General features: G+C 43.6%; 1 long non-coding RNA gene across 1 annotated transcript in view; it reads right to left on the bottom strand.

Annotated features, from left to right (window-relative positions):
• The window catches only part of LOC141056734 (uncharacterized), an 88,083-nt gene extending 82,319 nt beyond the window's left edge, over window positions 1-5,764 (bottom strand). Inside the window, exon 1 of the long non-coding RNA XR_012221915.1 lies at window positions 5,663-5,764. This is a non-coding gene — a long non-coding RNA (uncharacterized lncRNA). The remainder of the gene's footprint in view (window positions 1-5,662) is intronic.
• Between the last annotated feature and the right edge of the window lie 7,186 nt (window positions 5,765-12,950).

The raw sequence follows: 12,950 nt of genomic DNA, 5'->3' as shown, positions 1-12,950 counted from the left end.
TGAGGATACGGAAGGCTTGCCTGTTACCAGTCTGTCATGCATGGCTGACTTTATGTTGAGCTGCCTTTCCCGTGACCCTCTTATTGTCAAAATATTGGGTACCAGTCATTACTGGCTAGTAAAACTTTTAGACCTATGCTGCAAGAATAATTTTCAATCTCTTGTTGCAGAGGCAGACAGGTGTACCAAAATGGTGCAGTACCATAGGGCCATTATTGCAGAGTTATTAAAAAAATTCCCATCTCAAAACCCTGGCGGCAGAGATAACAGTTTGTTGGCCAACCAAGCAGGACAGGCGAGACAGACACACGTCCACTCCAGCAGAGGCAGGGGAACACTGGCAAAGTTCTGGGACAGTTTTCTAAGACCCTCCCATCGCCTTAGCACTGAGGCTCGGGGTAATCTCACAAGGAATGCAATCTTTTCTAAGATGCTGAGGGAGTACCTTGTTGACCGTACCAACATCCCCCATGATTCCTCTGTGCCTTTTAATTATAGGATATCCAAGCTGGACACGTGGCATGAACTGCCTGCCCTGCCGCTGACATTTTGTCCAAGCGGGTTTTTAGTACTGCTAGTGACATTATCACAGATAAGCACATTCGCCTTTCTATGGAAAATGCAGACAGGCTGTCTCTCATAAAAATGGACAAGGGATGGATTGGGCTTGATTTCTCAACACCAGCAAATGATGACAGCGAAGCATAAACTCCAATGTAGTGTTTTTTTGGGAGGTGTATTCCCGTGCACCTCTTCACAACCAAACATGGATATATGCTTCCTGATTTTGGCTATTTGGTGTCCTACTCTTTCTCCTCATCCTCACCACCACCACTTGAACACCAGGATGAATGTATTCAGTCATGCTCCGGTCACTCAATGTTTTGGCAAGGGTATTATGATGCCCGTCACCAAAATACAAAAAATATGTACACCCCCAAGTGGAAATGTTTGCAGCCCACACATTTAGTGTATGGGCATTCCAAGTCTATGAGACTCGCTCCTAGAAATTGGGCTTATTTGTTAATCAGGCCTTCCTTTTAGTCTCAACATCCACCACCACTAGATTAAAAGGGTTTACGTGTTCCGTGCAGCTACAGGCAGTGTCGAATTATTAACAAGGGTGGGTGGTTAGGCTATGTGTAAAATACTTGTTCTGAAAAAGGTTGAGGTATACCCCACAGGGGAAATGTTTGCGAGCCCATGCACATTCCAAGTCTGTGAGACCCGCTCCTAGAAATTGGGCCTATTTTTTAATTAGGCCTTCCTCCAAGTCTGATCATCCACCGCCACTAGGTCAAAAGGGTTTACGTGATCCGTGCAGCTACAGCCATTGTCGAATTATTAACAAGGGTGAGTGGTTAGGCTGGGAGTAAAATACATGTTCTGCAAAAGGTTGATGTGTACCCCACAGGCAAAATGTTTGCCAACCTATACACAAAACGTATGGGCATTCCAAGTCTTTGAGACCCGTTCCTTTTTAATGGGACTTTTTTTGTTAAGAGGCCCTCCTCCCTGTTTCTTCCAAGGGGGATTGGGGTTATTGGGGTGCATATTACTTGGTAGCAGTTAAGGCCTTGCAGTCAATGCATAAGGAAACAGAATGGGAGTACACAATGAATAATATGAAGTGGATTTTCCTTTGCCCATCCAGTACCTGGGTTCAAAGGCATAATGGAGTGCATATGACTTGGTAGCAGGGCAGGCCTTGCATTCAATGCAACATTTTTTTATGGAAGCCCTCCTGGACATCTCATGAAAGGGGTATTGGGGTGTGTCGTAATCCTTGGCAGCCCATCCACTCACTGTATAGGCTATAACAGTTTAGGAGACCCACTGTTTAATAATGGCCCTTTACGCAGATTAATGCCATCTGATGCCCCTGTAAAAATAGGCTCTGTGACTTTAAGAGTCCCGCCTTCATAAATGAAACAAGATGTGTCTGCTTATGTTTCACAGACCACATGGCCAGCTAGGATTGGTAAATGTTACAATGACATTTCCCAGTGAATGCATTTGTATTAGTTGAAAGCAATATTAAAGTTGAAAAACGCTTCAAAAACGCTGCGTCTGTGGTGGAGGAACATTTTGTTTTGGGGTTAATTATTTTGCCTTATATGCAAGTCATTAATCTGGAAAGGATGTATCTTCAGGGGTGTAACTACCACGGTCACAGCGGTCTCTGCTGCGACCGGGCCTTGCGGGTCAGGGGCCTAGCGGTAGGTCAGAGGCACCCAACACCATGTTCCCGTGCAGGAGATTCCTCCTGCACGACAACAGTCAGAGGCGTGTCTAGGGGAGGGGCAGCCGGGACACGTGTAGGGGCGGGCTGGGCTGGGCCAGGGGGGTGGGGAGAGCGACACTAAGCAGCTGATTCAGCCTGGTAGCTGGCCAGCACTGTTCTATATGTCCTGGCCAGCTGCATCACAGTGGACCAGACACACCCACAGCTCCCTGTGTGCAGCGTCTGCTAAGGTACAGGGAACATGGCTGTATCTTCCTGCTGGAGAGGAGCAGGTGGGTGGGTCAGACCGGAGACATCATTGAGTAAGGCCTCTTTCACACATCAGGTTTTTACAATCAGTCGCAGTCCATCAAAGTGTGAAAAAAATGGATCCTGTGCAGATTGTAAAAAACTGTTGTGACGGATCAGTTTTTTTGACGGATCCGTCGGAGTAGCTGTAGGTGTAGGTAAACTTTGTCCCTTGCACTTCTGGAGAGAGAGAGAGAAATAGAGAGAATTTTGATATGTGCCAGAATGGAAAATGCAGCTGTAGGGGTTAAATTAAAGGAATACAAATTATTCTGGGCATGCTCAGTTTGAAAAACAGAACCCGTCGATGAAATCCGTCTTTTGACAGACGGCGATGGATCCTGCGCCCATAGGCTTCCATTATAGCCAACGACAGATGCTGCTGGATCCGTCACTGTCTGACTTTTCGACGTACACAAAAAACGTTGCTATGTCCATTGTCTGTGGACGACGGACAAAGATTTTCTGATGGATCCGTGGAACGACGGATGAAACATGTTGCTGGATCAGTTTTTTTTTTAAAAAAACGACGGATTGTGACTGATGGCAAAAAACTGATGTGCGGTAAGTTCAGGGTCATGTGTGTCCTGTATCAGCGGCCACTCTGCTGATGCTCACAGATTTATTGCAGGAGTCGGGTCACCCTGTCAGAGCCAAGACTCAGAGCAGGGGAGACCAAGACTGCCTAGTGTCCCCCCTGCCTTCCTCTTTAACCCCTGAGGCCCCGGTTGTGGGCTAATATAGACTGCGGAGCACACGGAGACTAAAGAGACTAAAAGTGCCGCTGCTGATGGCGCCTACGTTGGAGAAGATGACCCTTCAAGCAAGATTTCATCAGACTGATAATTTACAAGAATACCCATTAATTGCCGTTGTTCTATTTGACTTGTTGGAGAACTTGATCTGGTTTCCATATAGCATTAAAACACTGTTATCTTTCCAGTTTAACCCCCCACTACATTCTCCCTGCGAGGAAGATTTTATCACTGTAAATAAATCCTTTAACTTTTGGTCTGTCGCTGTTCCGTGGTGACATACTCAGCACCTGCATGTTATTACAGTACACAAGATTGATCCATCCAGTGTGTATAAGATTGTACTGTATATCTGTGCACATAGTATACCACTATAGTATAAAGAATAATCCAGACCAGACATCAGCTGTTATACAGTATACACACTGTCATATATCTGTATATATATACACCAATGTGTATACTGTATAACAGTATATCAAATGCCAGTCATACTATCTTGTATGTGTTAGAGTATGTTTCCACGTGGCGTATTTGGTCTGGATTTGCTGCGGATTGAACGCTGCGTATAGCCGCAGCATTCAATCTGCAGTATCCAGATGTTACAGCATAGTGGAGGGGATTTTATTAAATCCCATCTCCACCTATGTGTACACGGATGCATCCGGCGACCCTGCGTAACAGGACATGCGGCGCGTCTTTATAGAATGTAGCGTATCTAAAAAATAAATAAATAAAAATAAAAAATAAATAAATAACCCAGTCTATGGATACGATGCAGTGATTCCGCATGGTTCAATGAAAATATGATGTATCACCACGCGTGCATAGAGGGGCAGCGCTTTGTGCGGAGCGGGGTTTCCGCTGCGTCCAAAGTGCAGGGATTATGCCCCGTGGAAACATACCCTTAGGGCCTGTGCATAATTTGCAGATTGTCACAGAGTTTTCTGAACAAATTTGTCACCAAACCTGTAGGGTTTCCCGAAGCCAACAAAGTGAATGAGAACCCTTAGGTCTCATGCACACATTGCTTATTTTTCCTTGCAGATTTGATGCAGATCTGGACCACAAACTTTTGCGTCCCCCCCAGAAAAGTATGGGTCAGCAGGAGCCGTGATGTGGCCACAATAATGAAGGCTGGAAAAGTTATCGTTGCCAGGAAACGTATGGTCCATTCATCAGAGACCTTCCATGCACAGCGCAGACCGAGGCCGTCACCCCAATGACTGCAGTATTATCCCACCATAAGACAACGTGTGCACCATATGGCAGCATCATTTAGTAATGGCATGTTGTTATTATTTCAGCTCTGATTTATAGCATTACTTGGTTACTGGGTGGTATTATATAGTGGTGCTATTTCAGCACTTTATAGAGGTATTATTTATGCACTCTGTCGTGGCTTTATTTAGGCGCTGTCTGGTGGTATAATAATATATTAGTACTATTTATGCATTCTATAATGGTATTATGTATGCATTAAATAGCGGTATTGTATTTGCTCTGTATAGTGGTATTATTTATACCAGGGGTGTAACTACCACTGCCTACTACCAAAAATTAGTCCCATGAAATAAGATTTCTTTTAAAAGGAAGAAATATCAGGATGGGGCACCAGATAGTTACGCCACTGAGGTCAGACAATACAACGTTGCAACAAAGCTATAGTTTTAGAAATGAATAGGGAAAATGTGAATTTGGGTGGAAAATATTTTTGGCATGGTGGGGGTCCATTTGAAAGTTCGCACCGGGGCCCACAACTTAGTAGTTACGCCACTGTGTACATTAACATATTTCCCAGCAAAATCCGTTTTGGTATGTTTTTTGGTGCAGCGGTAAAAATGTCATGAAACTCTGACAACATTGTTTAAAGCTGTGAACCAGGAGTCTGGAATGCTTCCAGGGGCGATCCCCATGATGTCCCCATGTCATTTGAGCAGTGTTTCCATCATTTTCAGAAATGTTTAGACCTTAAAAGGACCCCCGGGGGGAATCACAGTAAAAATGCTTGGGTCTCCCATAGACTTACATTAGGCTCGTTGCTCTGTCCGAGTACCCGAGTGTTCCAATTTGCTCAACCCGAGCAACGAGCATACGAGCATTTTAGTGCTCGCCCATCACTAGTTGCTATTTCTGCATGTAATAATATGCCTGTGCCCAGTTTAAGGCTCTCAGTGCTATACTAATCTACTAATGTGCGACAAGCACTCCTATTTTTTACTCCTTCTTTACAGAGATACATACTAACAACCAACTTTACAAACATTATCTCACTTTTCACTCCTTACTCTGCAAGTCATGACAATACCACTAAATAAAGATTTTTAGATGTTGTATATTGGCAAAATAAAACAAGAAGAAACGTTGTACTTACTGTGTTAAGAATGGCTTCTCCTATTGATATTATCAACAGGTGTTAAATGCTAGCTAACTGCCATAAAAAGCATTCTGACACCATACACTCTTTGGTCTTTGCAGCTGTTTCTGTAACTCACTGTCAATGATTAATGAATCTTTGCAAAGTAGTTTGGTCAACTTTTTACTAGATCTGTTGTTGCGAAGACTTTGCAATTAGTCTGTCACCCTAAAAATGCCTTTTAAACTAACTATAAAATGCTGTAAGGGAATTAGTCCCTACAGTATAAATATAATACTACCAATGTAATAGTCACTGGTACAGTGCTTGAAAGAATAACTTTTAACTCCCATGCAAATGAAGGGGCATAAGTGCTGGTTCTGGCTGGCAAAATGCCAAGGCAGGAATATGCCTGGAACTGCAAAGTGGGCCGTCAGCTTTTTAAAACTTTTGAGTAAAGCCCAAGCCCATGTGTGTGCATGCTCTCTCCCTTACATGCCCTGTAAAGACCGCCGTGTGCACCGTGGCGACCCATGTCAGCGCGTGTGCTTCACGAAGGCCCTTGTCAGCGCGAGCAAGGGAGAGTGCGCGTGCACACATTGGCTTTATTGAAAAGTTTTACAGGGCTGCCGTGGTTCGCATAGAGCTCTTTCTGTCTGATGCTGGCCAGTACCGGTGACAAAGTTTTTTTCCGGAGCTGGCACTCTGATCACCGATCTCAGGGATTCGCTACCATTGCAGGCCTGACGCTTGAGATGAACAGAGAAAAACTTTGACTGTGTTATTGGACTTCACTTTCCGCTGATGAAGCTACAAGACGTAGCGATACGCGTAGGGACAGGCAGTACAGCACTATAACCTTTGGTGAGTATGGCTATCTTTGCATCTATGCAATTCACATAGGATCTTATAGGGCCATATCATTATTAGCTCACTATTATGGTATTGCTGGTGTTGAGTAAATATTCTTTTACCACCATGGGTGAAATAGTGTAACATATCTTGACAAGCTTATTTACATCTTTTTGTCATTATGGTGATATGTGTGTATTAGTAGAGACTCATATACATTGAAAGTATGGTCGTTGTATTGTAACCGTTATATTTTTGCCACATTCCATGACTTCTATGCAGATTATTTTGATTGTCAACATATTTCCGTTACATGTACTACACAGTTAATCACTGATTTTAGTGTTTTAAATGTTTTTTACATGTGTGTGCATTTTTTTGTTACAATAAACCTTTTTTCACTTTATATCTATTTGGTGTGTGCACCCTGGTGTGCTGTCTTTTTCCTTTTGTTTATTCATCTTGTCCCTTGGCACACAGGCAGCACCCTTTATATTGGATATTGCATTTATGTGGTGGTGCCCGCCTTTTTCTCTGTTCATCTCATGTCCTCAGCATTCCCTGTCTCCTTGGGGTTCTGGCGGTGGCACACAGCATTATTGAATGGTGAATAACCACAGTATTGGCTCATATTTGCTTTGCATTATTTTTTTCTTCCAAATTTTTTTGTTTTTAGTATCATTAATATGGCTTTTGATCTGAGCGCCCGGGAAGAGGCCTGGAGCAATCATAAAGAACATTTATTTTCTGATACAGTTGAAACTGAGAGCACTGATTTTGAAAAAATTTCCAAGGAATTAATTGTTACTCACAAAGCCATTACAAAAATATGGTGGAATATATGCAGTCTGAATGAATACCTCAAGTCCTCTATTTATCCTAGAGGTCTTCGGGTACAAATTTTCCCGGCATGGGAAGTAACTCCTGGCTTTAAAGCAACCTGAGAATCTGATTTGACACAATGCTCCAAAATTTTTGTCAATTTATTATTACAACATGACAATGATTTGCTAGTTTCTCTTAAACAAAAAATAAAAAACCTAGAAACACAATTATCAAGTTTTGACAAAGAGACTCAGCTTCTACCCTTTCAGAATAAACTTAAGGATCTTATTACTAAATTTGAAAAGGAAATAATGGACGGTAAGAAAAGGAAATTACAACAAGACAAAATGGATTATGCCAAAAATATGGCTTACAAATGGAAACACACAGGGAACCTGAGATCTAAAGTGGGCAACCCGTCATCAGGAAAGACAGCTTCCAATGACCCCAGTCTTAGCGATTTTTTAGCATCGGACACCAGCGATACAGACGGAGGACTAGGCGGGGTAGAAGAAAGAAGCGGTGCCAAAATATCGCATCAATACCCCACGAAAGAACAGAGGAGAAGACCACAGAGACAAAGGCATTAAATAATCATTTACAAGTGATCAACTTGTCCACGTATTCACTTACAGATTCCGAAAGGTCAGTATTACAACGGGGTCTTACCTTCTCCCCCATGCAACCCATGGATACATTTGTTGTCATTACGGATTTATATCTTTTCTGCAGGAAAATAGTCTTGCGAGTTTTACATCAGAAACCTGAGTTATTTACAAATCTGTCATCAGAAGTAGATAGACGCGTTTTTTCGGATCTGTTGGACCTATTGCAGGAGAATGAAACCATGACAGGTAGGAGAAAGTTTCCACATAGGATCACTTCTACCACCACTCCTCCCCTTTCCTTGGTTTCCTCTGTTAAAACATTTTTTGAAGTAATGAAGAAGGAGATTCAGAGATTACCAGCCAACTATAGGACGGGCCAAAATTTGAAATTGGCAGATAGAAGGGCTCTAAGATCACTTAAGTGTAATTCTCAATTCCTCATTAAACAATCAGACAAGGGCGCCAATGTGGTGTTGTGGCCCATAGACATGTACCTTGAAGAGGCATTTAAACACCTGAACAACAATGTCTATTATGTAAAGCTACCGTCAGACCCTACGAATGTGTTCAACATGAAACTGCATAGTCTACTGGATGGTGCATTGATTGAGGGGATTATAACTAAAAAAGAAAAAGACTATATTTTTGTCAAAAAACCCACCATACCTACTTTCTATTTAGTACCTAAGGTACACAAGAGTCTAGAGGTCCCACCCGGCAGGCCCATAGTTTCGGGGATGGGGGGCCTTGGGGAGAGAGCCTGTACTTATATAGATTTTTATTTACAACCGTTGGTACAGAAACTGCCATCATATTTAAGAGACTCCACCCACCTGATCCACATGGTCTAGGATCTCACAGTACCTCCTGGGGCCCTGTTGGTGACAGCGAATGTGGAGTCTCTTTATACCAATATAGCTCACCATCATGGCTTGATGGCAGTTCAACAATATCTACAGGGAGATAGTGAGCAGGTCCAATTACATAACAATTTTTTATTAAATTTGCTTCGATTTGTGTTAACTCATAATTATTTTATTTTTGATAATTCTATAAGCAAATATCTGGAATGGCCATGGGTGCACGCTGTGCCCCGTCCTTTGCCAGCCTGTCCATGGGTTGGTGGGAGGGGACCTGCGTGTACCCCTCATCAGAGTTCCAACATAATGTCTTAACATGGCTTAGATTTATTGATGATATTTTTTTTATTTGGACTGACACTGGAATCTTGTGAGGCCTTTATTCAATCACTTAACAAAAATCCATTTAATATTATTTTGACCTATCATATGTCTCCACTAACGGTTGATTTTTTGGATCTTAAGCTCTCTCTCCAAGGTGACCACATCACCACAGATCTGTATCGTAAATCTACAGCCTTGAATGGCCTGCTAGATTTTCAAAGTTTTCATCCCCACCATTTAAAAAGAGGAATTCCGTAATTGCACCTCAAAACAAGATTTCCATACCCAGGCTAAGCTGCTGACTGATCGTTTTCAGGCCAGAGGTTATTCTAAGTCCATTATTTCACAAGCCTACAAGAGAGTGGATACCACGTCTCGAGAAATGTTACTCAATCCTAAACCTAAGGAGCTCGATTCCCATCTTAGGTTTATTACTGGTTATCACAACCAGTGGTCCAATGTAACCGGACTCTTCCATAAGCATTGGGACATTTTGAGAACAGATATGAAATTGGTGGATCTGGTGCCAGTCAAACCAGCAATTACAGCTCGACGAGCCCCTAACCTGCGAGATACACTATCAAGAAGTCATTTTATTAGACCTACTCGGAACTTGGGGACTGGCATACGTCTGCATGGTACATATCCTTGTGGAGAATGTACAGTCTGTGATTTCATACAGCGAGGCTCTACCTTCACTAATCCATTGGATTCAACAGTACATTCTCTTCATGGCTATATTAATTGTAAGTCTCATCATTTAATTTATGCTCTTGTGTGTGCCTGCCCTAAAGTTTATGTCGGACAAACCTCGCAAGAACTGCGCAGGCGCACACAACAGCATATCTCCAACATTAACTTGGCCAAAAAAGATCTTACCAAAGGTAAAACTTTATCTACGGTTGTGGCTCATTTTTTACAGGTGCATTCGGGAAGCTCGCGCAGTCTACGTGTTATAGGCTTACAAAAATTGACTAATAATGTACGTAAAACAGATAGGCAGGGGGAGTTACTCAGGTTGGAGGCCAAATGGATATACAAACTGATTAGGCTACTTTCACACATCAGGTTTTCGTCGTCAGGCGCGATCCGGCGTCGTGCCGGAATGCCGGATCCGGCAAATGTTTAGTAAAACCTGATGTGCCGGATCCGGTTTTCTGCCGGATCCGTCTTGTTCTTGACAGACAAAACCGGATCCGTCTCATCCGGTTCATCCGTTTTTCTATCCGTTTTTCGACGGATTACGCCGGATCTGGTTTTTAAAATTGACCCTTGTGGCCTTCCGAACGGGATTGGCTACTGGAAAACTATATATAGCATGTTCCTACAGCCCTTCTTTGACAGGTTGTAGAGGAGAAAGTGCAGGTTGGAGAGAAGAGAAAGTTACTGGCGAAGATGGATGTTGTCATTGGAAATATTACCACTAGAAGTTCTGTGACGGTTTCAGTAATGAGGGACAATTTTGCACTATACTTTATGTCACCTCAAGGCAGAGTACACTGGCAGGATGACAGAGTGTGAAAGATTTGTGCCCTAAAACTTGTGTACCTTCTGGACCAACAGTATATACCTTTGCCAACCAAAGTTGGCTATCTTGTCATGGTCTTACTATTTTTAGCTTTAGGCCACAGGTGTGTACCTGGTTGTGTTTTATGCAAAGTATTTCACCTTTTAACAAAAGTTGTGTACATTGTTAGGAAATCACCAACAATAAACACAACTTTTTAGGTGAAATACTTTGCTTCAAACACAACCAGGAACACAACTGTGGCAAAAAGCTAAAATTTACCCACAGTTATATACCTGGTTTTGAATACCTTTTTACCTTTTAAATACCCTGTATTTAACCTTTTTTTTAAACATATTTCGCCGCAGAAAGAAATGACAGACAACCAGTTTAAACAATAATTTAACTTTTATTTAAAATATTTTTTTTTTGTAAACTGTTTTTAAAGTTAAAAAAACTTTTTTAATAAAGGTTTGAAACCAACAGGGCATTTTTATTACAAAACACATCATAAATCTGTGTAGTGTGGGGTGGAAATACTGCTGGAGGGGCTGCGGGACACTTCGACAATGGGAGTGTGGAGAGAGGACTGGGATCGTGGTGGGGAAGGAACAGTTAGAGGTGATGGTGTGGAAAAAGCTACAGAATGGGTGGACATGTGGGAGGCAGAAGAGGTGGTGGGCGGTGGAGTGGAGGGTTGGGCAGGGACTGTAGGAGCAGATGATGTTGATGGAAAGTTGTATGGGGAAGGAGTTTGGTACGGGGAAGGAGTTTGGTACGGGGCAGGTTGCTGGAAGTGGGGAGATGTCTGGTACTGGGGAGGTTGCTGGTACTGGGAAGGTTGCTGGTACTGGTTGAGGTTGCTGGTATGTAATCGGAGGGGTAGGATGGAAAGTGGCTGGAGGGGGTGCAGATGTAATAGGAGGGGGAGGATGGAAAGTGGCTGGAGGGGGTGCAGATGTAATAGGAGGGGGAGGATGGAAAGTGGCTGGAGGGGGTGCAGGTGGAGGAACTACAGTGGTGGGAGGTGGAGGTTGGGAGGTAACCTGCTGTAGAGCACCGTGGCACGAATGCATTACATGCATCTGCTGGGTAGGAGATAGTGTTGTCATGCGCTCCACAACAGACCTGAAAAAGGTGTGGTTTGGCGAAGATCTTGCTTCTGAATGCATGGTTTGCAGAAGTGTCTTCACCTCCAGAATGCTGGAGTTGATCTGCTGAAAGCCTGCGGAGATTTGCTCTGACAAGACTTTTAGACAGTTCTGGAAAGATGCATTCAGATGCAAGAACTCTGGCGCATAACTCTTTTCCTGACCCCTCTGCCGCTGCCGCCCAGTACCCGCAGGTGTACTAGAGGTGGCAGGGGCAGAAGGGTGGGGTAAAGGGAAAGCGATCTCCTCACCAGCAGCTTCATGTAATGTAGGCGGCCACGATGCTCCTGTGCTGGTGGATGGGACAGATGGGTCGAATGTGTGGGAAGGCTGGGAAGGTGCAGATGTACCGGGGCGGTCGAAGTGTCCCTCGGTGCCGGTCTCCTCAGGGATCACCTCAGAAGGGTCCAATCGTGCAGGCTCCCGAGTGCTGCTCACCGTGCTGTGGAATAAAGAGAAAAAAAAACAATTAAAATACTGACATGGTATGGCCCTGGCTGAAAAAAAAAATTTACATTTTTTTCACATGTGGTGTGTAATATTTACCTTCTAGTGACCATTGTTTCCCGGAGGAACGACAGGGCTTGTGCGTACTTGCTCCTGCGTCCTCCAGATCCACTCGGGGCCCGCATCTCTTTATTGAACTCCTTCTTGAAACGATCCCTCACAGACCGCCACCGATTCACAATTCTGTTCCCTGAAACGAGAAAGGAGTGGTTAGTATACAACATCAGTGTTTCACAAACTCCAGTCCTCATGGTCCCCAGGGGTCATGTTTTCAGGATTTCCATAGTAAATAGAAATCCTGAACACATGATCCGTGGGGACCACGAGGACTGGAGTTCGGGAAACACTGGTTTACATCAAGCAACCGGTACTGTATATACTTACGCTCTTTAATCTGGGCCCGAACATCGAGGTCCTCCCAGCGGCCCACAAGGAGCGAACAGATTTCCTCCCAGAGTCGTCGGGTAACGATAAGGTCAGCATGGCGGCGGTCAGCCATATTCCAGAGCGGCTCCCTTTCTCTGACGAGATCGATGAGGTGGTCCACATCGAGTCCTCCATCCTCACCGTCAGAGTCGGGAGCACGCTGTTAAAGAAAAAGACAAAAATAACATAATTAGCCTCCACAAAAGAAATGAAATAAAAAGTGCAAAAAAACAAAGCAAAAATATT

Source organism: Dendrobates tinctorius, unplaced genomic scaffold (assembly GCF_039654945.1).
Source record: "Dendrobates tinctorius isolate UK_male_01 unplaced genomic scaffold, ASM3965494v1 ptg000199l, whole genome shotgun sequence".
In the NCBI taxonomy this organism is placed as follows: domain Eukaryota; kingdom Metazoa; phylum Chordata; class Amphibia; order Anura; family Dendrobatidae; genus Dendrobates; species Dendrobates tinctorius.
This window is presented reverse-complemented; position numbering and strand designations above follow the sequence as displayed.